General features: G+C 40.1%; 1 pseudogene; it reads left to right on the plus strand.

The window, feature by feature from the left end:
* LOC109356245 lies at positions 5,900-20,811 on the plus strand (annotated as a pseudogene).

A 26,281-nucleotide genomic window follows, 5' to 3' on the forward strand; every position in this document is an offset into this window, starting at 1 on the left:
TGCATATCACATATTGATTCGCTTGGTAACATGCGAAATAACTCATATTCGTGGGTCAGCGCATTCAATCTCGCGCGCTTGACTTTGCTAGTGCCTTCGTGAGTCACTTGTAAAGTGTCCCACATTTCTTTCGAATTATGGCACTGCGAGACCCTAAAGAACTCATCATATGATAGGGCCTATGTGATTATGTTTTTGGCGCGCAGGTTAAGCTGGACCCTCTTGCGCTCATCATCGGTCCATAAGATTTTTGGCTTATCTTTAGGCTGATCGTCCACAAGATGCTGTGGAACGTAAGGGTCGTTGACTACGGATTCCCAAATATCCGAGTCTATGGCTTCAATAAAAATTTGCATGCGCACTTTCCAGTAGGCATACCCTTCACCACTGAATATAGGTGGTCGATTAATGGATGACCCATCACCACCAAATGGATTTGAAGAACCCATTCCTTTTCCCTTTAGGATCACGAATACGCGGTTGAGCTAGCACTTCGTACTAGCTCTGATACCACTTGTTAGGTATCAGTGGTTACAATACACCTAGAAGGGGGGGGGTTGAATAGGTGTCGCGGTTAGAATTACCGCTTTTCGCAAATCAACACTTAATGCTGAATCAACCCTATTTAATCGATTAAGGAGAGGAAGATAATCGATTATATGCACAATCTTAATCGATTAACACAAAGAACAGTTTTAAACAGAAACAGTTTTAATCGATTAACAGAAACAGGATAATCGATTAACACAGCAATATTAATCAATTAAACATAACCAGCAAGCAATTACAGAAACGATTTAATGCGAAACAGATAACCGATAACAGAACGAATACAGAGCTTACAAATTTGTATATCAGAATAGCTTGCAGTACAACAAATGAACAGAATGTATTAGTTGAATCAGATATACAAATTAATCGATTGAAAACAGTAAAGAGAGAGAGAGAGAAAACAAATCCTGCAACGCGAATTTTTATCCTGGTTCGTTTGCTGTCCACTGCAAACTACATCCAGGCCTCCCGGCTGACTTGGGAGATTTCCTTCACTATAATTGATTTAATGTATTTACGTGCACATCAACCAATTACAACACTTAGAAAAAGTTACAAGAAAATAAAGAAACCTACTCAATGGTTTGACTCCCTTCCTACCGACAAAGAAAACGTTTCTTTCGGCGTAGCCCCAGCCAAAGAATCTCTATTCTTTCCTTTTCTTAACACTCTAAGCAATTATGAAGAAACACTCAATCTCTAACGTAATGCCTTAATCGATTAACAACATTTTGAAACGTGTTCCAGTAGCAACCACTTTTCAAAGCAATTGGGTTAATCGATTAAAAGACGGATTAGTTAATCGATTAACAACAATTTAAATGTGTATATAAAACTTCAAATACGTTATGCAATTAGTTCATACATGTTTAACACTTAGTTTATGCCTAGAATGCACATATACATGTATTTATGTAATGCATGAACATATTATGAATGACATATCTCAAGGATGAAATGATTTAAAAAGATTTATGCATATGAGACATGTATTAAGTGCTTTAAGTCTTGACTCAACTTAAACTAGATTCTAGTCTAAGCCTAGTACCAATTAAAGACTTAAGCACGTTGATTTGTTGATGATCTTCAAGCTCTTATTAGCACAAGTTGTCCTCATCAAAACCATGACATATAAAGAGAGCTTTCCAAAGTGTTCCTCTTGACATGCACACTTTCACTATTTAGAGTAGATGTAGATATGCGCTATATTAAAGGATATAGACTAATAAAGTATAAAACTACTATTTATTGGCTAATGAAATAACTGAGTCTAGCTCTAATCCATATGATGAAATAAAGAAGCATAACAAATTATTCTTTAGCTAAGCTAAAATCCACTTCCTCTATTACTACTCCGACTAATTCCAATACGAACCGTATTCAATACAATTCCCCCAATAGTTCTACTGGCTCCCGACTCATACTGAAAATCATACACATGGGTGTATTGTCGACTATTAGTTCAATTCCCATAAACCTGACACCAACAAGGGAAAGATAGTTGGCTAGGGTTTTCCCCTCTCTATCTCGCTATTTGCAGTTCAGTTATGACTTTCCTTTCGTCAATCGAAGTGAAGTGACTTTTATTTCCTAATTTCTTAGTCTTCCACTTCCTTTCCCTACTGTTTGTAAGTCTGTTTGTCAATGCGTGAACTTATTTCTTTGATTTCTGGGCAAAACCATGTTAAGCTACTTCTTCCACATCAACTGGTGATTCTTTTCAACCCTAAAGAAGTTCAATCAGTTAATCAGTGATTCTTCTTCGCCGCTAAGCATTCGTTCAGAATCGACCAGAGTTGTTCGAATCCTAGGAGAGTTTTCAAGTAGTCAAGCAAGAAAGACAGTCCGAAAGGCATGTCATCGGGTAAGGTTTAATAGTTCTAGGCTAAATGTACTAAATCAATTAGCTTATTGTCGAGTTAAATCCTGTCCCGAAGTAGTGAGAGAAGGATTTGCTTCCCTTAAAAGAAATCGAATCTTAGAATAGAATGACTTGGCTGAGGCAGAACCAGGTACGAAGTCGCTATCGCCAGCTAACACGAGGAAAGTAGGTCTTTTTGGCATAAATTCCTTTTCCCTTAATAGGGGTCGACGCTCTCCTTTCATGAAAGTATGGGTTTTGGGCTTAGCCTACCACCTTTATCTGATATTACCGTGGGAAGATACTTTTTCATTCCGATCACCTGGTAAATGTTGGAGATAGCCGGATATGAGCTTCTACTAACCCTGCTTCCAACTACGCTTATTCCGACCTTGGCATTCTCTTTTGCTTATTCGAAACCTTTCGTGTCGTCAGGTTGCTACACCTAACCTAGCCTAGAGGGTGTTCACTGAAGGCTCTGAGTATCATTATCGTAAGACGACATTTGCTATCCTCACACTACCCTTTTTTGGAACCCTCGAGTAGTCATGTGGAAGAAAGAAAGGCTAAAGAAAGGAGAAAGGCTTGTTGTTGCCAATGCCTATTCCTCGACCATTTTTGATTGGAAGTCACCTATTCAATAAGTTGGGAGTCCCGCCATGTAAAACCATATCCCTTGGAAGAATCGAATCAAAACCGACTATTTATTTAGCATCCCGAAGAGTGACGAGAAGGCCACACTTCACATCCTTCTTTCAAAATAGGAGAACGCGCTCATAGAAAAAAAAGATCCTCGTCTAGTGGCACGTCCTTTAGTTGATTCGGTCTGGTACGGGGAAAGAAGTTCAGACATATTCTATATAGGAAGCACTCCTTTCATGAAGAATAGGCGTCTTTCATACCTTTTCTGGGAACAGGCAAGAAAGCAGATTGGCTTATGAATGTTCACCCTCTTTCCTGATACTAGGGAAATTTGATTCTTTCTTACCTATATAAAAATCTTACCAACTGCTCTTATTCCGCTAAAAGAGCATAGAGAAAAGCCCTCTTATGCCAGAAAATTAAAAAAGTAAAGTGCTAGCTGCAGCTCTCCTTTAGAACGAGGCTCTAAACAACTCATATTGGGTCTTTTAGTTCGCTAAGATATTCTTTGTGCGAGGGGGTATTTTATATTGATCTAAAGTCTCAGTTCGAGCATTTAGAATGTCTAGATGGACTGATGGATTAGCTCTTATTCGTGAGAAGGACTCTTTTAATAAAGAAATTAAATAAAGAAAGTCTACTTTCACCTATGGAATGGCAACATGCAAAAGACATCCACTGGCGTGCTTACGTTCTCTCTTCGCTTCCCAGCCAATTGGCACCGCACTGTTAGCTCTTAAGTAAAGGGAATACACTCTTTTAAAGAAGGGATTCGAGTTCTGTAATCCAATCTTGCCTTTCTTATCTCCTCTTCCTATTCACTTGAGTGGCTGAAGCCCTACCATTGCTACTAGAGCTGGAGTGAATAGACTCCTCCTTCTTTTCCCACTAGGGTGACATGTGAACCTCACCTCTTATCCAATCCTGGAGGCTTTCGATATGACATCTTTACTTGAACATTCGATCACTGCCTCAAATCTTTTTACCTTTATCACCCCTTTCTTAAGGAATCAAACTCTTCCCTCTCGCCGAGACTAGTTCTTCATATCCGCTTCATTCAAATGTCAAACTTTTCTACCAGTTCCATCATAGACTTGTGACACTTGTGATAGGGCACCCACTTTGCATCTTGAATCTTCTTTCTCATTACGTATAGTTAGAGTTTGATTAATGATGAGGCGAGAATCACCAAAGACATCGAGATGCGTGAATTTGAGCTAAAGAGCTGCTCTCAGCCCTGCGATGTATGCCTCGTACTCCGCCATCTTATTGGTGCAGTCAAAGTGGATAAGTCTTATGATCCGATTGGGTGAGACTAAGACCGCATTTACACCTTTTCCCATTGCCCCATGCACCAATACTGCTTATTCTGCATCGGAGCCCAAGCACTAGGGACGACCAAGGGCTTTAGAAATGAACTACTTGCCCCGCTTCCTTCAGATCAGTATGACGAGGAATTTTAGACTATCCCCCGACCTTCTTTAGATTTAGGTTGGCTACTAACTCAACTAACTACCATTCATTTTTAGGCTATTAGTCTAGGTCCGGATTGCCCCTGACTGCTATCTCATATCAAGGTTCATTCATAAATCAACACTATACTTTAACAGTACAGCTTTGCTATCTTCTTTTCTCGTAAAGCATAATCTGCTTACCTGCATCCAATCCACTTTACTGATTCGCTTAGGGATGACAAAAAAACCCGTACCCGTGGGTACCTGCGGGTAAAACTCGTACGGGTCATAAACGGGTACCTGCAGGTTTTTAAAAATAACCGTAGTACATACGGGCGGGTACGAGTATTATGGTACCCGTGCATGCGGGTACCCATTATTTAAATGATTAATATATTATATTTAATTAAAATAAAAAGTACATTATTCTAAAATTCATTACACTATGTACATTTTTTTCTTTTACTTTGTTTACATATTTTATTGAGTTTGATGGTGAAACACCCTAAAAATATTATTACATGTGTAGAACACACATTTTTTACAAAGAAAATTTATACTTTTTGTTAAGGAAATGAGAACAAAAAATCACACAAATAGAAAACACCAATAAATGTAGCATTTTTGCCAAATGTTCAATCAAAAGGTACAAAAATAATTAAGTTTTATCTAATTTGAAACATAATAGAAGTAAAAAATTAAAAATTCATTTATAATATAGGAAACCTGTGGGTACTCATTGTACCCGCGGGTATTCAGAAATACCCGTGAATACCCACACACGGGTACCTGTACGGTATGGGTAATGTTCTCCTATTTTGAAACGGGTAGCGGGTAGCTACTACCCGTGCCTGTTGCTATCCTTAGACTCTCTGCTAACACTAGATGCTTAGCAATTAATACTCACTTCAATGAATGAGTTTGCTATCAGCTATGGAAGCTCCCCCTCTGACTACGTTATATAGCATTGCTAGATCTTCTTACTGTATGATTCATACCTAGTGAAAGAAGAAAGATCTCACTTCTGTTTACTCAGACTCCTCTTTCTTATCAAAGAATCTAGCAGCTAGAACTCATCGAAAGCGACTCTGACCACTGAAAGAAGAGAGGGCCCTTGAACCAATTTTATAAGAAGGAGGAGCCCCAAAAGGAAGGGCTTAGAATAGGATGCTTCTCTGAACCTTTGAAGGATCTGCACTCTCTTTGGTCGAACTAATTTATACCCTTGCCAAGCTGCCATTCACACACCTTCCTCTCTACCGGAATTAGGCTCACTCGCTTTAGATCAACTACTTTACGGCTGAAAGTGGGGTATGACATCCTCGAGAGGCGGGGATTGGTACAAGCGTTGATTCACAGAACCAACCTAGTCAATTGTCAGAGCCTCCTTGTTGGAGATTGGTTGCTGAAAAGATGAATATGAAAGAGAATGTAATGATCGGAATTAGTAGCGGTCTTTCTACCTAGTATAGCCCATGTTCTAGGCCTCGCTTTCAGAAAAAGCTAATAGAGCTAGGATCGAAGTTGGATTTATACCCACTCTTCACGATCTATTACGAAAGACAATCTCCAAATAGAGGAATCCTAATTGAAGAAGACCAACATGGGCAAAATAACGATCAATCGAATTAGGGACTTTTTCTGCCTTTCTCATCCTATTTAGCCTTAGCTAAGCACCGCCTTCTGACTAACCAGATTTTAAGCAGGGCTGATTCACTGAATGGGATAGAAGGAGGGCTGGTTGGTTTAAGCTTAGGATGGAGCCTATCCAATGCCCCGTTATAATAATAATACAGAACGAGAAAGATAGGATTCAAAAACTCTAAATCAGCGAGCCTCGCCTCCTTACCTGAGCGGGGAATTACCTCATCGATACCTAAAGGAGCAATCCCAACAAGAATGAATCTGTATCGGCAACTAGTAAGAAGAAAGGTCCTCGATGGTGCTTGCTTGTACGATATAGAGAGAGGGGAGATTCCATGCCGCCAAGACGCGTGTTGGTCTGATATGGTAGGGATAGGTGGTTGCCCTTTCGTCGAAGACAAGGGTTCGATTCGCGTAAGGGTTGGCAACTCTTTCCCTTCTCCCTAATCCATGATTACTACTCTGATATAAAAAGAAGGTTATCCCTCTCCATTTACTTTTTCTGGCTAAAGACTTTTCTCAATCAGAAAGGCAAGAGGGTACCATAGGAGGTTATGTTAATCACATGCATTTTCTGTTCCCGCAACTACCTAAGAAATTAGATAAGGGCAACCAGTCATAGGCTTCACACCAGGTATGCCTAAAGAAGCTGGGTCACATAATTGCAGACTCTTGAAAGCGTCAGAATGCAAACTCTCGTCGACAGTCAGACACAACTCATCTTGCTGCTCCCCCAGAGATGCCTTCTGCAGCCTTTTTTAGACAGATAAAAGATTAGCTGCTAAGCCCATATTCCTCATAACACCATATGAATGTGCAACTTCTTTTCGAACTGTAGCCTTGCTGTCTAACCTGCTATTCCTTGCTTTTCCAGGCTCTAGGCTATTTCATATCAACATCTATGCTAGCTCGAAAAGGACTGAAAGAACTGACATTAGGTTGTGACTTGAGGGTGGGGGAAACGAGCGGTAAAGAAGTAAGGAGGTCGACTAGTTCTTAGCTTGATTGAACTCAACATAGTTAGAGAATAAAGGAGATATCTTTTCTTTCTATTGCTTGAGTTGAATCAGTTGACAAAAAGCTCGAACGTAATTGACTACTTTCTTAAATAAAGGAAGAGATGATTTGGAGAAGAATTAATTCCTCTCCGAGCAGTGATGTGCCATATCCGTTAAAGCCATCTCTCTAAAAGCCCTTGCACATGCCTTCTCAGTTCTTCGTGCTCAGCAGGACTCATTCCATAATGGGGCAGATTTAGTAAAGTTGCTCCAGGTATGAAATAAATCCGATATTGGGTAGATCTTAAGGGTGGCAAGCCATGATCTAAAACGTTATTGACCTCAACCCTTTTACAGTTCTAGAAGCATAGGGAGCTCTTTCAGTAGTTCCATCTCTCTAGCCCGTAGGATTTCTGGCGGAGGGTTAGGACCTGGATAGAAAGGGATCTAGGGCATCCTTTTTAAGTCGACCCAGTGGCGGAACTAGCAGCAGCCAAGGACAATAACATTAAGACTTCCAACCATTAGCAAGGCAAGTTAACTTGAAGCAAGAATTATTAGGCAAGAAGGGGAAGGGAGTCAAAGACTAATTGCCCTAAAGGATTTATTGGCCTTAACATCTTAGTATACGGCATTACCGGTCTGAGGATGTTTTGATAAAAGCGCCAATGCCTTTCAAGGTAACTGATGCAAAGAAGGAGCTGTTCTCTTTTCACGAATCCAACTGACACATGGTCAAGATCTTTACTATTTATTTAAGGTCGATTAGCTCTAACACTAGGAATAGTGAGTTTTTAAGACCTATCTATAGGTAGGGCAATTAGACTGAACATGGTAAACTGGTTGACCTCTATAAGCCAAGGAACTTCTTGCATTGCACATAGGGAGGGTGTGGAGTGGTTCTTTATCTTATCATTGCCCTCAGGCTTGGAACTGATATGCAAGTATATAAGAAAGAATATTACTAAGAGTTAGCAGTTGAAGGGAGTTTGAATAATTACCGGTGCGCACAGAGAATGAGCTGTGAGGGTAGGGATTGAAGATGGAAGGGGATGTTGTCGTATTTTAGTGGGAGCTGCTACTAGTCTTTTAGCCATAGACGCTATAGAAGGGCTTACAAGAAGCCGAGAAGGAGACTCCTGCGACTTAAAATACTCTAGCTGAGACGAACCCATCTGAACTAAACAATATGCACACCTGTTACCTTTTCCGAGAACGTGAACAATATGAACCTGCCAATCCCTACTATGAAGAGAGGCAATGTCTTTAATCAATGGCTGCCTTAAAACAGACTGCTACTGCTGGCTCGATAGAGTCAGGAGATTTTAGATGGAAAGAGATAGACAGGGACTGCAGGATCAGGATGGATAGGTTTGTTTTAAGACTCCAACAAGCTCCTTTATACCGCTCGTAACTGGAAAAACGAAGAAAGGGGAACTAACCCGCACTCTCTTGCATGGAATGGACCACTCGTCGTTAATGGACCACTCGTCGCATGGCTATAGTATAGTATATAAAGTCCTATCCTATAGTATCTATAGGAAGACCAACCCATTCTCTCGCCCGGCTGGAAAGACATGAACAAAGAAAGGAAGGGGGAATAGCTATCTTCTTCCCATCTACTCAAGTCAGTGTGAGAGTCGAGTTCAGAGGAGCATCATCCCACACAAAAAGGTCTTATATGGCTAATTCCTCGCATGGCGGATCTTCCTCTCCTATTAGCTTATCTTGGCTTCGAGTAAGCCTGGTCCTATCGAACCAGCTACTTCATGGATGGTGGCAAATCCTCAAGGAGAATTGATTAAGAGAACCTTCACTGGATAAGAATTCTTGCTTCAAGTTAACGCCATTGTCCCTTTTTAGTCAGAAAGCTAGTGGCATGCTTACCTTGCCTGACATCCACTCCCGATTGATTCGAGCATTGTAAGAACACACACAGAAATTAGTAAGACAGATAGCCGACTTGTTGCCTGCTGCCAAGTCCAAGTTCCGAAGATTGGGCCTAGTGGCATTAGTGAAAGACAGGATTGCACGTGTTACAGGATTGCCTAGACAAACTAAGAAGCAAGGAAATGAGTCACTGCCAAGTCAGTAAACTACCGAGAATCGTGGTGATCTTCCTTTTGCTGTTAAAGGCTTGGATACCAGCGGATCGGATCTAGCCTGATGAGTGACTGTCCAGAAAACTAGACCCGATGTCGGAGTAGGATTCCCATCTACTAGTAGCTAACCTATCACTGCTAATTCAATCAAGTAAAAGAACATTACAAGCCAAAAAGAAAGGAAAGGTGGTTGCTGTGAGAAAGAATATCACTGTGAAACTTAGCCAGTACCAACCACCTTGGATGTTAGGGATGGGATAGCTAGCTGATTGAATAGACTAGCTACCTGCCAATCAGGTAGACCAGACATGCAAAGAGCTGCCTCCTTTGAGCCTACCGTCCTACCGCCCCTTCTCTTATACATGGCTGCTTCTCACTCACCAAAGCATACTTCGTTCATTTCTCGGGACAAACGACTCTTTCTTTCTTCCTTCTAATTGATAAGAAAGCGGTTTTTCTTTTCCCTATCTTCCATGACCTTATATGGATCAAGAAATGCTTAAGGAAAAGGCGCCCTAGAAGCTGATGCGTCAGTCCGTTCTTATTAGCCTTATGTGATTTGAACCGGCGTAATGAGGTCTAGTTTAAGATATGGGGCAAGTATAGTCTCATGCTTATTCGGTAATGGGTTAACCTCATCACCCTGATCTTCATCATCACTTATGACAGTGATAGAAAGATATCAAGCTTTTATCATAATTTGAGACGTCGTTAATGGAATCTTCTTCCTATTTTCAACTTTCCAATTCAAATAACAAATAAGGGAGATGGAGAGGTCAGTAAAGCTATATAAACCATTGGGAGAGAGGAAGATCACCGTGGATGCCTACAGCTAACCTTCCATCTTTCAGCAAAGGGCTTGATTGGCCCATCCTTAAACCACCTTCCGTCAAATTAAAGAAGATTTCTTCTATAAAGAATGAGATAAGGTTCTAGGGTAAAGGATAAAGAAAAAGGTCTATTCGCATAAAGAGTTAACTATCTAACCAGGCTATTCTTATTAGTTTAGTGCTACAAAGACTATCCCATCCTAACAAGCTAAAGGGCTGTACCATTATCAAGCTAGCCATAAGGGGAAAAGGCCTAACTGAAGGGATTAAGATGGCAGTAGCAGTCCCCATATCTTAAACTAGCTTATTCTCTTATATCATAGGTCGAGCGAGGGCCAGTAATTGCATACTCATATATAGTAAGAGGGCTAGTTGCCACCCACATACTTTCAGGGCTAACTTCCATTCATCCTTCACTTGTCCTTCCCTCTTCTAGCCATGGAGAGTGCCCTGTAAGCCAGTAAGGTTATTCTCTAGGACCAGTCATAGATTTTCTTTCGTCTTAGATCAATTCTGGAAGTGAGTAAGCAAACTAGACACGAAAACTAAGGATAAATGCGCTGGGATATCAAGCAAGTTTGTTGAAAGATGGGCATGAGATTATAGATCTGCTGAAAACCAGGTTATATGGTTGTATCTTTCCATGGTAGGGGCATTCCCTCTTGTAGCAGTCTCAGTCCCGTATCCAATTTTAGTTTTAGAAGGTATGCTGAACCCGGGCATCCCGAAGAGATATTACCAGACTGGGAGGCTTAACCTGTTGAGCGGAGTTGTGACAATTCATAGAAAGAAATGCATCCTCGGCCTTCTTTGATGTTGAATTAAACTTTGTTTGTAGTACCTACTTTCACTTGAGAGAAGGAATTGAGATCCCCTGTGCTTCTTATATTGAAATCCAAAAGATCCGCGTCATTGAAATCAACTTCTTGGTTCGTCTTAGGGGGCGATACGATTGTGAATTACCCGTCTTCTTTTACCCTTGATGTTTTGTTAATGCCACAGTTCGTTCATAGAAAGATGGAATGCTAAAAATGAAGAAGAAGTTCTTGCTCTTTCACCCTCTACAACTCGCTTTTGTTCAATTATAAAATAAAGCAAGCATACATAAGACAATACAGTTTGATGGAGATTTATAGCCTCATTCAAGTAAATACATATTAAGATCGTAAAAACATAAGCTTGTAATATAGCTACACCTAATTCTAGACCGATTAATGCAAGAACTATAAAAAAGGACCAAGATCTCCTATGAAATATAAAAGATCATTCATACATAGAATAGTCCAAGCGAACCCACTTAAAATCTTTATTAAACTATGATCGGCCATCATATTAGCAAATAAACATATTCCTTAGCTTAATGCGCGAAAAAAATAAGAGATTAGCTCAAGGAGTACTGAAAAAGGCGCTAACGGTAGTGGGACTCCTGTTGGTAATAAGAAACTTAAAAAATGAAGTCCATTTCTTTGAAATCCCACTATAGCAATGCCAATTAAAAGGGAAAATGAGAGACCCAAAGTAATGAGAAAATGACTTGTAACTATGAAGCTCTAAGGTATCATGCCCTGGAGATTACAAAATAACAAAAAAAGAAAAGTCACCAATATTATAGTGAAAAACCTTTGTTTAACATTTCCGGAAAGACCACCTATTTGTTCGTTTACCAGGTTCAGCACGAAATCATAAAGAAGCTCTACCAAGGATTGCCAAGCATTGGGTACTAAGTGTCCTCCTCCCTTTTTAGTAACTAAATGAACCAGAAGTAGGAATAAAGTCAGACTGAGTAGCATAAACAAAGAGGGATTTGTGAATGAGAAATACAAGTCGCCTATCTTCATATCAATCAATGGGTGAATGGCAAATTGATCAAGCGGGCTTTTTATGGTACCACTGTTCTCTTTTCTCATTGGCATAGCGGGCCCCGCCTGCGGAGTAGCAGACTTCTCCTGGCTCTTACTAGAGTTGTCATCTTAGGTCTGCTACACTTACACATAGTTAATTCGCCCGCTTCCATCTTGATCCCATTAGATTCCCCAGTCCCATTAGACTTATCCTAGGGAACAACCCTAGGAGTTGACTTCTGATTTCTATCCTCGACTTTGCCCCTACTATATAAGACAGAAATATTTAAAGCAATTAGTATGAAAATAAGAATACATAATAGAAGATCAAGAAATGTACCAAAGGTCACAATAAGCAGTTCTCAATTTACTTCCGCTTCTTTTCCTGCTATAAAAAAAGGAAGAAAGACTTCTTTGTTGTAAATCGCCAGTTGGGTTTACCAACCAAGAAAGACATGGGAAAATAAGGATGCACAAAGGAACCATGGCAAGCTACTAGAACGAACCTAATTCAACAGACAAGAAAATCATTTCTTACTGGCTGGGTGAAGGGCGGGGCAAGAAGCTAATAGTACCGGCTCAATAGCTGCTCAGAAAGGTTCTAGTCAGGGCATCATCCCCTTATTTACTTGAAAGGTTCAGTGTTCAAGGAAACCCTGGCGAATAGAACGAGTGTTAGGGGAGTATGGAATCCCCCTTTTGACTCTTCTATTTTTTACCCGCTACTGAAGTGACGAGGTTTTTCGATCAAGATTTCACCCTTCCTATTACGGGCTTCGGTTCCTTCTGACTTGATATCTTCGAATCCTTTCCTGCCTTAAGATTAAGACTGTAATGATCCATCCAATTAATCTTTTCTTCAAGGCTTTCCCACTTCCTACTAAGGGCTAACTGAACTTGCTTTCGCACTAGAGATAAAGAAAACTATTCCATCTCCCTATCTAAAAAGCTGTTATCGCTCCTTTCACACTAAGCTCTCAAACCTATCCCTATGGTATGGTCTCACGTCTTCAATCCTTTCCTTCCTCGGCCTTAGGTCAATCAGTGCCTTGCTTCTTTTCCTATGCTATGTATCACACCTTGATTTTCGGCTGAATACCGGTCACACGACTGGTTTGGAGTCGCCACCACGTTTTTGCGGTCAAAACGTAGAAAACTCTTTCGATGCCCAAATATTGGAAAGACTTAGCCTCTAAACTATATTGATAAGGGTTTGACTTATATCGTCTTATCCATATTAGTGAGAAAGAAGAGGTAGTACAACAGCCGCTCACCACTTTGTTACTAACATGATAATAAAAGAGGACTCAAATTGTCAATTTATAAGATTAAGGAGAGAGGTACAACTTTGTCCTACATCACTTTACCCATTTTAAGTAAAAGAAGATGACGTACGACAACCGCTCACCACTTTTTATTTAATAGGGTAATGAGATAAGGGTTTGATATATATTGTCTTATCCTTATTAGAGAGAAAGAAGATGCAATACGACAACCACTTATCGCTTTCTTACTAACATGATAATAATACTCAAGTTGATACTCTTTCTCTAACCTTAGTACTTGAAAAATGTTTTTCTCTTGTTTAATTAATTTTATGAAAAATTTATTATTTCAAAGGTTTACATCATAAAATACTAATGATTGTGACTCTCGATTATTTCAAAGATTTATATCATAAAATACAAATGATTGTGACTCTTAATTCACATATTAAATATAATTTCAAAAAAAGAGTATCTTATTTATTGATGGTTCAAATAAATATAACATATATTAATTATTGACGACTTTGATATTTACAAGGGCGATATCAATGACCTAATTGATTATTTTATTTTTGAAATTATCAAATGGAATTTGTTATTAAAAATTAGGATAAGAATCTTAGAAGATAAGGATGACACTGACCATCTACCACCAATCCCGTTACTATAGAAAGAAGAGGCAGTACGACAACCGCTCACCACTTTTCTATTAGAAGGGAAAGGAAGATATAGTTCAATCCATTCACCAATCTCCCAAATTCTCACCTTAAACTATATTTTTACGCTCGAGTAAAAATAGAATCATTGATAAAAACATATGTATTTTTGTTATTCTATTATGATAGTTTAACAAAGCCACTGAAAATAAATATGGATAAAATACACACAAACATATAAAGAATACAAGCACAAATATCCAATAAATTTTAGATAAATAAACTAAAAAAATAAACTAAGCAACAAACATAAAAAAGGAATAAGCCTAATTCTAAATACCAATCAACAGCTTAAATGAATTAAACACATTTACTAAGTAGAGTATTATAACTCCATATTCAAATAAGGATAAATTGCCCATAATATTCAAATAAGACAAATTTATTAATAAATAAAATAAATAAACAAAAACTATATACATAATAAATAAATAAAAGAATAGGATAAAATAAAAGAAATAAATAAAAAAAGGGGTGGGGGTCGTCTTCCCCACCTGGACCATGAGTCTAGAAACTTCTACCACGACTCGACTGCACAAAGGCTTCCTCCGGTAGTTAAGGATGGCACCACCGATGAGTTTAAAGCCCCTTTCTTCTCCTTGACTCAATTTGTGGTTCATGTCATGTGGTTAGTGAGCATGTTGAATGATAAAATGAAAATGGGAAGTGTTATGTATGTAGCAATGAGTTCCAGTAGGGACAAATGAAAGATAAGGAATTTGAGTGACAAGTGGACCTAAGGATATTGCTTGTGAAAGTGGTTCCAAAATAAGGAAGATGACTCATTTGTTAGCTCTCTACTGTTTGTAGTTATCCTTTTCTCTCTTTGCCAAAAGCTGCCAAAGTATGTGTTTTGGGATAAGATTGTAGATGGTGTGTTTTAAAAATTGTTATAGAAGCTGAGTGTTTTTAAAAAAAAAATGGGCGAAGCTGCTAAATTAGGTTTAAGGATAGGATCCAATTAGTGAGTAGTTTACTAAGTGGGGCTTTTTATAGCCTCACTTAGATTTAGGGTTGGAGTTAGGGGTAATTTTAGGGTAATTATTACTTAGTCCTGTGAGTGTTTTTAATTGCGACCTAGTCCTTGAACTTCCTTAAAATTTTAAAAAAAATCCCGGACGAAATTGGGTATTCACAGCTGCCCCTCTTTACTTGTTACTTATCTGGTAACATTTAAACCGTGGTATGAGTGTTATCGAGGTAAGTAACTAGTAAAGAAAGGGAAAACTAATTTCATTTGGGGAAGCCGTGGAGGAGACAAAGGTCTGGGTCGTGGTTTAGAGATATCAAGAAAACTATCTAATTTGGAAAGATCGACTCGACTTGGTTATACACTGAAGCTTGAGCTCTATCATACTCCTTATATGGTGATGATATTGCATTAGAAGTTGGTGATGTAATACTAATTTAGATGTGTATGTCTCACAATGATTTAAAACATGTTTTGTAATTAAATCAAATGACCCTCTAAGGATAGAGTTTTAGGCACATGGCCAAGAACGCGGGTTGTGTACTGTCGGACTTTGAGACATCAAAGCACCTGGAATGCAGGTTGGGATACTGGCGGAACCTAGGTTGATACGAGAACACTGAAGACGCATGTCAGGATACTGTTGGAATTCGGGATGGTAAAGCCAAGAACGCTCATCGGGATACTGCCGGAACTTGGGACATCAAAGCACTAGGAACGCAGGTCGGGGTACTACCGGAACCTAGGTTGACAAGAGAACACCGAAGACGCAGGTCGGGGTACTGCCGGAATTCGGGAAGGTGAAGCCAAGAACGCAGGTCGGGATACTGCCGGAACTTGGGACATGAAAGTACTAGGAACGTAGGTCGGGGTATTGCCAAAACCTAGATTGACAAGAGAACAACGAAGACGCAGGTCGGGGTACTGTCGGAATTCGGGAAGGTAAAACCAAGAACTTAGGTTGGGATACTGCCGGAACTTGGGATATCAAAGCACTAGGAATGCAGGTCGGGGTACTGCCGGAACCTAGGTTGAAAGGAGAACACCGAAAACGCAGGTCGGGGTACTGCTAGAATTCGGGAAGGTAAAACCAAGAACACAGGTCGGGATGCTGCCAGAATTTGGGACATCAAAGCACTAGGAACGCAGGTAGGGGTACTTCCGGAACCTAGGTTGATAAGAGAACACATTTTGATGTATGAGTTTGATAATATCCTTTAGAAATGGAATAACGTTCTGGCGTCTAAGTCTAGCAACGTCATAGCATTTTGGCGTCTGAGTCCGGCAATGCTAATAAATCTAGGTGATTGATTGGTTCAAAAAGTCTTAGTCGACTTTCCTTGAGTATGATTATGCAAGTAAGATGTGTGATTTGAGTGTATGATTGTTTGGGAGTATGCTATCTGATGCATAATATTCATATTGATGCATGTTGACGTGCTTTGGTGTGTGTATGGTCGTTATATATGAGGCGTGAGAAGGCATGTACTCACTGAAAATGGCTTATGTTTCTATGATAGAGTAGTGTATGAAACTATTATTGATGCATGAGATATATGTTGAGTGATGTATGTATGAATGATGACATTTATAACATGTGTTATGTGAAAGCAATGCTAATGTGTGTAAATTTAATGCCTAATTTTAAATGCCTATAGAGGTACTTGACCAATAATGCTTGATTTTTGAAGCATGTATGAATGCTTGAGAGTATGTTATGTATGATGTGAGATGATGTTGTCATGCTTTGCAAATAATGTCATGTATGGTTGAGTAATGTATGTTTTTTGCATGTAATGGAATCAGGGGTAAGATCCATGTTCAAATGTTCTTGAGTACTCATCTTTTTTTTATAGACATAAAATTCATAAACTTTTGTAGACTTGAGTGAAGCGATTGTTGTTGACCCTTGTTGACTAGTAGGATCGACTGCTAACTTCTCTTCCACATTCAATCTTGAGTGGGCGGAGATAAAAAACTGCCACAGATTGCTTCAAGATAGATCTTCATTTAAGATACTCCATAAAATTTGTCCTAGTGTCATATTGATGGGAATGACTAAAACCAGAAACTTAGCACCAGTCTGGACTGATAAAGGATTTATGCAACAATTTTGATGTTTTTTACAACCACAAAAGCTGTCCCAATATGTAATTGAGAATGTGAAATAGTAAGTCTTGGCTTTGAGGGTGTTCATCAAGTTTTCCCTACTTTTTGCACAGAATACCTAATGTAGGTAACTGTCGGGAATTCTCTCATTTTATTATGATTTTGAGTCACCCTTTTAGATTTTCGACCCAACATCACTCTCCTTTTCCTAGATTTCCCATATGAGTTTTCAACCTAGCTATCATTTTTCTGTAGTTGTATTTTTTAGAACACCCTCGTGTGGTTGTGTCTTGATAGATTGCAGAAGACTTGAACTAGGTGTATGAAGTCATTTTTGAAGTTGTTCTGAAGAGGGTTCTTGAATGTGATAACTTCATTATTGACACTCACTTAGATTTAGGGTTGGGGTTAGGGGTAATTTTAGGGTAATTATTACTTAGTCTTGTGAGTGTTTTTAATTACGACCCAGTCCCTGAACTTCCTTAAAATTTAAAAAAAACCCCGGATGAAATTTGGTATTCACAATATGGCTCACTTTGCTTACTATAGAAAGCCCCAATCCTAAAGCTATCGGTTAACTACGTACTTCTTCCCCGTCTGAAAGAGATACAGAGTCAATCTTATTCAAGTTCTGATTCTGATGTGAGTTGAGTTCATTGACCGGACTGTAACAAGCATGAAATTGGAAAAAAAAAAGAAATATTGTATCGTTAATAGAGAAAGAACGAAGATCTTCTATCATCTCATCTACTCAAATATTGATAGCTTATCGATTGAGAAAGCGGCGGGCCCAGTGATCTCTCCAATCCTACACCTTTATGGGGCCGAAGAGCCGGTAACCTTAGATCGCCTAAGATCGAATGGCACTGAATTGGATTAAGACGGAAAAGATGGATATATGAAATGTTATGTGATTGAATGGTAGTCAGTCTTCATTTAACTCGACCCAAGCGAGGCCTACATTCAATCAATTGATTCGTCATGGTAAAAAAGAAGAACGACACGCACAGACCGTACTACAGTTGAATCTTCCCAGAAGCTAGGAGTAGGCCCACGTCTTTCAACAAGAACACAAAAATCTTGCATTTGTCGTTTCCTTTTCTTTGGTCAACAACCAAGCACATCTATATCAAAGAAAGTCAAAGTGTCTCCTGGGTAGAAGAGAGATGAACGTTGTAGCCTGTAATGACATGAATTATGTGATCCCTAATTTCGTTGCTTATCCATCTTTTTTTCTTTCACTTTTTGACTCTCTTCTTTCTATTGAGACATTCGATAGTCTGGTCTAGAGACTTGCTAGCTCACTGAGCAAGGAAGCCTTTTCCAAACTCTGACTTCGGAGTGGCTCCTCCGTGACTCTCATCATGGTCGTTGGATTTCATCTACGGGCCTTCTTCCTCACTACCGAGGGTGGGCTATCCATGGCAAATTACATGATGCCTCATAGCCGAATCCTCCAATTCGGATTTCATTACCTATACTTCCGATTTGGTGGAGGATTCGGCCAGTTCAGGGCGTAATAGCCCGGTCACCGCTTCTGGGGCAACAAAAAAAGTTATGCCTCCTGCTCTTCGTGTTATGCAGGAAGCTGCTAATTAGGTTCTACCCGAAAAAAAACCCCTACCCCCACAATGAAATTATAGGGGGGGGACTCAATTGAGCGGATAAAGTGGTGACTCTTGTCACAATCGAAAAGGGGGTTGGCCGCCCTTGATTCAGAACCAAAAGGGGGTTGGTTGGGAAGGGGAGCTCGAGCTCTTGACAATCCCCGTACTGCCACGGGGGAGGAGTCGATGGACAAACTCTATAGACTCCATACAGACCTAGCTCTTCTTTGGCGGGTCAGATCCCAATCCTTTTGGGATCTGAAGGGAAAATTTTGCGATGGCAGAATTTGTATGCCGGATCGCAGGCATAGGCCACATTTCACTTCGACGTTTCAGTTTTGATTCTGCAGTATTCCCGCTTACCTCGAGGTCAAATGAATTGAAAAATAAATTATGGAATTCTCTGTAAGAGCAGCAGAACTAACAACTCTATTAGAAAGTAGAATTATCAACTTTTACACTAATTTTAAAGTGGATGAGATCAGTCGAGTGGTCTCAGTTGGAGATGGAATTGCACATGTTTATGGATTGAATGAGATTCAAGCTGGGGAAATGGTTGAATTTTCCAGCGGTGTAAAAGGAATAGCATTGAATCTTGAGAATGAGAATGTCGGAATTGTTGTCTTTGGTAGTGATATTGCTATAAAAGAAGGAGATCTTGTCAAACACACTGGATCTATTGTGGATGTTCTCGCGGGAAAGTCCCTGCTAGGGCGTGTGGTCGACGCGTTGGGAATACCTATTGATGGAAGAGGCGCTCTAAGCGATCACGAGCGAAGACGTGTCGAAGTGAAAGCCCCTGGGATTATTGAACGTGAATCTGTGCACGAGCCTATGCAAACATGGTTAAAAGCGGTAGATAGCCTAGTTCTTATAGGCCGTGGTCAACGAGAACTTATAATCGGGGACCGACAAACTGGAAAAACAACTATTGCTATCGATACCACATTAAACCAAAAGCAAATGAACTAAAGGGCCACCTATGAGAGTGAGACATTGTATTGTGTCTATGTTGCGAATGGACAGAAACGCTCAACTGTGGCACAATTAGTTCAAATTCTTTCAGAAGTGAAAGCTTTAGAATATTCCATTCTTGTAGCAGCCACCGCTTCAGATCCTGCTCCTCTGCAATTTCTGGCCCCATATTCTGGGTGTGCCATGGGGGAATATTTCCGCGATAATGGAATACACACATTAATAATCTATGATCATCTTAGTAAATAGGTCGTGGCATATCAACAAATGTCATTATTGTTACGCCGACCACCAGGCCATGAGGCTTTCCCAGACGATGTTTTCTATTTACATTCTCGTCTCTTAGAAAGAGCCGCTAAACGATCGAACCAGACAGGTGCAGGTAGCTTGACCGCCTTACCCGTCATTGAAACACAAGCTGGAGACGTATCAGCCTATATTCCGACCAATGTTATCTCCATTACTGATGGACAAATCTGTTTTGAAACAAAGCTCTTTTATCGCGGAATTAGACCTACTATTAACGTCGACTTATCTGTCAGTCGTGTCGGGTCTGCCGCTCAGTTGAAAGATATGGAACAAGTCTACGGTAGTTTAAAACTAGAATTGGCACAATATCGTGAAGTGGCCGCCTTTGCTCAATTTGGCTCAGACCTTGATGCAGCGACTTATGCATTACGAAAAGACCTTCCTCTGAGTGGATATGTAGAAGTACGCTATGATGATCCAGAGAAATGTGTGGTTTCTGGACCCATACCTAAATTGGATAAAATCCGACCCATGTTACAACTTCGTAATTTACTGACCTTTATTACTTTAATATCTGCTAATTTTTTCGGACGTTTTTTAGGATCAGAAGGAACCGCTATAATGATAACCCCTTCCAGTCTAGTGCTTTATGGAATCCTCAATTTTAGCCTTCTCCTTCTATTTCGTATCTATTTGGATCATATTAATAATCGGTTTGGGTATAGAGTCGTATTTATTATTAATCTATCCCTTCTTTCTTTAACCTACCTATTTATTTTTTCTACCCGTCTCTTTTTATCGGGTCTCATTCTCGCGGCTTTGCTTTCTACGGCAGTAGGGGAATTGAGCATGATGATGGCTCCTCCTGGAGGAGAGGGTGGAAGCGGGGCCGATTCTTCTCAGCACCCGATCTTAGATCTTAATCTGCCGCCTGGCGGAAGGGACGACGAAACCAGCGTGAACCATCCTTTCCCAAACCCTTCACACCCATAACCTAACGTTTACCATCCTTTACTGGATGACAAGACTCGTCGCGCCGAACTAGAAAATTGTGTCGTCTTTCATTTAGTGGGGTTGGATGAATATAATACTAAGGATATTATCGACTGTCAAGTGACCATAGAGTGGGTCATTGAGAAGGCCCTGCTCTCCAACAGCTTTTCTCGGGATGAGCTTGGTGATCCCAGGAAACGCGATGAGATAAGGGGATTTTTATTCTACACCAAGGGTGAACTTCTTTCTTATAGGATGTGGGACCTATCGAAGCAAAGCCTATAGGGATATTATAGACACCATCTCTTCTTCAAAGCTCTTTTTACGACGAGTAAAGGGGATAAAGAGGTGGGATAAGGGTGATATGTTAAATCTCCATCAAACTGTATTGTCTTATGTCTTATATTTTATAATTGAACAAAAGCGAGTTGTAGAGGGTGAAAGAGCGTGGTAGCTCGACAGAGGAACAACTAGCTAGAAACTAAAGTGCCATATCCGCTAAAGCGCTTGTAATTTGTCCATTTCCACCCTGGTAATTGAATAAGGAATAAGAGTAGTAGCTTTCTTCCTAAGAATAACTCCTGCCTATTACTGCTCGTCAGACAAAATATACAAAGGTTGGAAGGCAAGACTCATGGAGTAAGGCAAATCATTCTCGTAAGGCAGACAATCATTCCAGGTTTCGAAGGTCCCTTATAAAGGCATCATCTAGTAGGGCATACGTTCCCCCATCCGTATCTATCATATGTGTTGGGTAAAGAGCTAAGACAATGCCTGGGCCGGGGTTAGGATGAAAGGCATAAGGAGTAAGCAACTTTTACAAGGCAAGAGACCTTCTAGAGTATAGGCAATTTATCTTATCTAGTTAATTAAAGAAAGTAAGTCCGCTAGTTGTCTAAGGGGAAAAGAGTAGCATTCCAGTCTGGTCTCTCTTGAAAGCAATCAAGTGTGAGAAGCAGGAGCCATCCAATCATCACGTTGTTCAAGGAAGGAAGATTTATCAAGTACAAGTGCACATAGGAGGAAAAGGTATCCCTGCCAATTTTTCTTTGCATCACAATGAGTAGGTCAAAACCTTTTTCAAAGGTATAAAATAAAATAGTAGACCTTTAGGAGAGGAAGGACTAGCCTATAACCTATTATTGACCCGACTGAACCCTAACTACCATCGAAAGGAAGTAAGATGTCCGCTTTTAAGCAACTCTTTCGAAGACTAGCCCGACTGAACTTCTAGCCCGATTGAACTTCTAGCCCTAGGACGGGGAAAAAATATTCCCATCTCCCTTACCAGATAGAAAGGAAGGAAGGCATATGAGGTCTTCATGTCTGGTACTACACCTGCAGCAAGCACATTCACTCGCTAGCATTTAGTCATCATCTCAAAGAAAGAAGGAAATGAGCCTAGAGATAGATATATTCGGGGCTCCACCATGGATTCCCTTCGGGCCGACTAGGGGACATTCTCTAAGGAGGGCATCTACAAAGAAAGCATGGCCGATGGGACTAGACCTCAAAGATGAAGATAAGACCTTAACCCACAGCAAACATAAGGAAATGGATTTAAAAATGAACGTGGTGTCTTAGGATCTCTTATCAAAGCTAGAAAGAAGGAAATTTAGGGTCTCTCATATTATATTTTCTCAGTCAACATAGATTCAGTCGGTACAAGTTATTGATGTATATAATACGTCCTGGCCTAGGCTACCTCAAGGTCAAGGGTCGGACTTATGGATTGGGCATCCTTCCAAATGTGAGCGAGAGACTAAGGGGCTTGAAGGAGTGTAATGGTTGAGATCTAACTGAGAGTGGGTGAATAGACCTTGCTCTAGGACCCATTATTTCACTCATGCACTCTTCATTTTTTCTCGAGGGCTAGTGAGGCGTCCGTCCTCTTTTATCCCTTTCTACGTCGACTAGTAAGGGTGATCCACGAGAGGATGAAGGGGATCTAGCCATCCCTCTTTTTTTATCCATTTTTATAGTCTCGCTCTAAGTTAGAAATGAGAGTCCCTTGACCATAGCGTGGGATTCAGATAAATGGATTGTGGGTCCTATGCTATGAAGGGCTCAGCATGCCGATCAGACATTCTCACACCCGGACACTTACAACTTATAGAACTAGATGGAGCAAGCTTTATTTGGTCTCAGTTTAGCTGAAGCCTCTATGTAGATGTAGGCCCATCAAAAGTTTTGAATCGGGTTCAGCTCAACAAGTCTAGAATAGACCATCAACAGCTAACTCGATGGCCATCAAAATTTTGCTTGGTATTGAATCAATGGCTAATGCTATGTCCGGACCACCTTTCGCTTAGTTGTCCTTTCTAGTATCACTTCCTTTACCAGTTCCGGAACATCTATAATATGCTTTAATGTCGACAATTTGATCTGCGACACTTGTACCCCTCGCTTGCCAAAAAGCTATAGTCAACTTAACTTTCACTTCACTCGAAAAAGGAATTTGCATTGAACTTTAGTTTCAGTTCCTTCTTTCATATCCTCCCTAAAGTGCTCCCTCTATCTCCGCACTATAGGACAGGAAGGTTATCTCTTCTTAAGTGTTGGCTTTCGCTTTCCCATAACAAAAGAACAAGGATTTTGACGACTAGCTCTAGAGTACAACAAGGGAAAGATATTCTAATTCATTGTAGGTGGACCAATGGAATACATTCTATATCGCTCGTCCGACTTTCTAATCCAAAGTAACGTGTACGTCGGGCAGGAAGTCGAATGGTGCAGGTGGATGTACTTATAGTATAACTGTCATTGGAAGGGACTTCTCGTCCTTCAGGCCCTCCAGAGGTTAGTTTTTAAAAGAGTGAGAGCATGTGAAAGAACAAATAAAATTAGGAATGGAAGGTGGGTGCCCTCTATATTGGGGGTTGATTCTAGCTAAAGCTAAAATATTTAAAACAAATAGGTAAGGGAACTGCATCTTTCACTAATGTACCAACTGTCGTGAGTTGGGAGGAGGACCTGGGGCAGTCGCTACGGAATAGACTTAAAACCGAGCGGGAACATGGCTGGGAGTAGCTTTTAACAGTGCTGGTGTACCCCGATTTACCCATTGAGAAGGACTAAAAGCCTTGGTTTCGCCACCCCTATTTCATTAGTAGAGCTCTATTGAGAAAGACCTTGGAATTGGTGGATAGCGAGACGAAATAAGGCTTTTCTTCCTTAGATCACACCTTCTTCTTTCTCTCCGTACCCTGGCAGGCTTCATCCAACTCTCTCTTCCTCTTCAACCGGATCTTGACCACCTTAGCAAAGCACTGTTTGTTGGGATTGTCTTGTTGGAAAACAGACTTGAAGGTCAAGCTTTAAGACGTATGGGGGATCTTATTCACGTGCCTACATGTCTGGGAGTCCTCTTTCTCCTACCGTAACTAGGGCGCTCAGTCCCTTGTTAAGTGATAGAGATAGAGATTGTAAGGTTCTAGCATAAGTCAGTCCTCCACTCTCAGGTAAGGAAGTTCAAAGCAAGGTTAGATGAGAAGTCATTCCCTTAATTCCCTAGGGATTATATATTGAAAATATAGTAAGTAAGTTTTGATTAAGTCAACCCCATCTCAAGATCGAGGTGAGATTGATCTAAAGATCCTAACCCTCAGAGGATGAAATAATGGGAAGTAATGATAATAGTAAACCAGATTGATGATTCAAAGTGAGGGATAAGCCCGTGGTCGCAATGCGGAATCTACTCCACTCCAACCTATCCTAGGCTTTTTATAAATAAACTTTCACTGCCATATACCCCACCCGTCCTTTATTTTTATGCATTTAGTGGATTAATTATTGTACTAGGATAGCATTATCCATCCCTATTCTCCCCGGAACGAAGCTTGTGTCTGCATGGGCGAAATTAGCTTGTCAAGGTTTTTATTACTTATATTAAATAAAATATTAGAAATTGGCTTATCTCGTTGACAAGAATTTTCCCACTTTATAGGCAGTATTGCATAGGCTTATTGGTCTTAGCTGCTTCACCGAGGATGGGCTCTGACACTTTGGGATCAACACACTATAGGTTTAGTTTAGGCTCGGGTCCATTGTGTTTTTTTAAACTCTTTTGATTTATCGAATGAAGACCTCTTGGACCCTAGCCCAGTTATTTTGACAGAAATGAGGATGTAGCCCAAGGGCCTTTAGAGACCCTAAGGCTTAGCGTACTTTGTTTATCAATTTAAGATATGTGTGCTGAGCTTGGTATCTACAGGTCTATCATGAATGGCGCTTCTTTGGCAAAGGCTAATCCCTCGTGGGGAGAAGAGGTGATTCATAGAGTAAGGCGGCATACGCAAAAAGACTAGTCCTCCCAATATAAGGTCTCTTTATATCCACGTGAAACTAAAAAGAGGGCTTTTGACTAGACGGGTTGGAGATACTAATTAAACTAAGGGAGATTTCCTATAGCCGCCTAACTGGAAGAAAAACAACCACTGGCTTAAGATCTTGTGGGCTTAGCACGCCCCTGTGACGATCGATCTTCAAGCCTTTGGAAAATACAAATAAATGGATGGATCATCCCCTTTACTTGAAAGGGAGGAGAGTTGAACTTGTTGCATGCATCCTCTACTATGAAAGCTTACATGGAATAAGGAATATAAACCTGATCATATGCTTTAGCATAATTTCGTTTAATTTTGAACTTGTTTAGGGAATTGATTGACCGAGCCCAATCAATGGGGTCTCAGGTAAGCCCCTTCGGGCCCTTTCTTTAATACAACTTTCTAGTGCGCTTTTTGGTGTCGGGTGTTATACGACTTCTTGCCTCTACTTGAGAATGGACTGATGGGAGAGCCTTGATCGAGGTTGTACCCGATACAAATAATATAACAATTAAAACTTCAGTACTAGGAAGTGACTCCTAGATCGTTTCCCAAGGATTATCTTTCAAGAAAAGCTTCAAACACCTTATACTCACACACACACAAGGGGGTTTTTGTTTTTAGATAGTATGAACATAAATCAAATTCAGAAACAGTAGTTAAACAATGTAATAAAACGGCTAAATCCCTTTGGTTCGTTTGTTCACAACTCAATCCTCGGTTTCAAAAGATTATTTTCGGATTCCAACCATTAACTTCTGAATTTGTTGAGAATCAATTAACTAAGCTATAATCAATTCAAAGTTCCAGAACCTAAACCTCAAACTAGGTGAAATCAGTATAAGCATGAAACGATTAACAAATTCACACGAACTAACCATTCATGCACTAGAGAGAGTAAATCAACTAAGTGAAGATAAACTCAACCAATCAGTTTCTAAGCAATGGAATTAGGCAAACCATATTCAGAAATAAGATAGAAGAAATCAACAATAAAGAAATCGAAAATGCATTAATAACAAAACCTCAAGAGTTGTGATACATTACCAAAGGAACTTAGTCCAGAAATTTAGCCTTCCATAGCAATGGAAGAACAAACCGAAAATGAGAAATGAAGAAGGAGTGAAACCCTAGTAGAGCAAAAA

This window comes from Lupinus angustifolius, chromosome LG09, assembly GCF_001865875.1.
Source record: "Lupinus angustifolius cultivar Tanjil chromosome LG09, LupAngTanjil_v1.0, whole genome shotgun sequence".
In the NCBI taxonomy this organism is placed as follows: domain Eukaryota; kingdom Viridiplantae; phylum Streptophyta; class Magnoliopsida; order Fabales; family Fabaceae; genus Lupinus; species Lupinus angustifolius.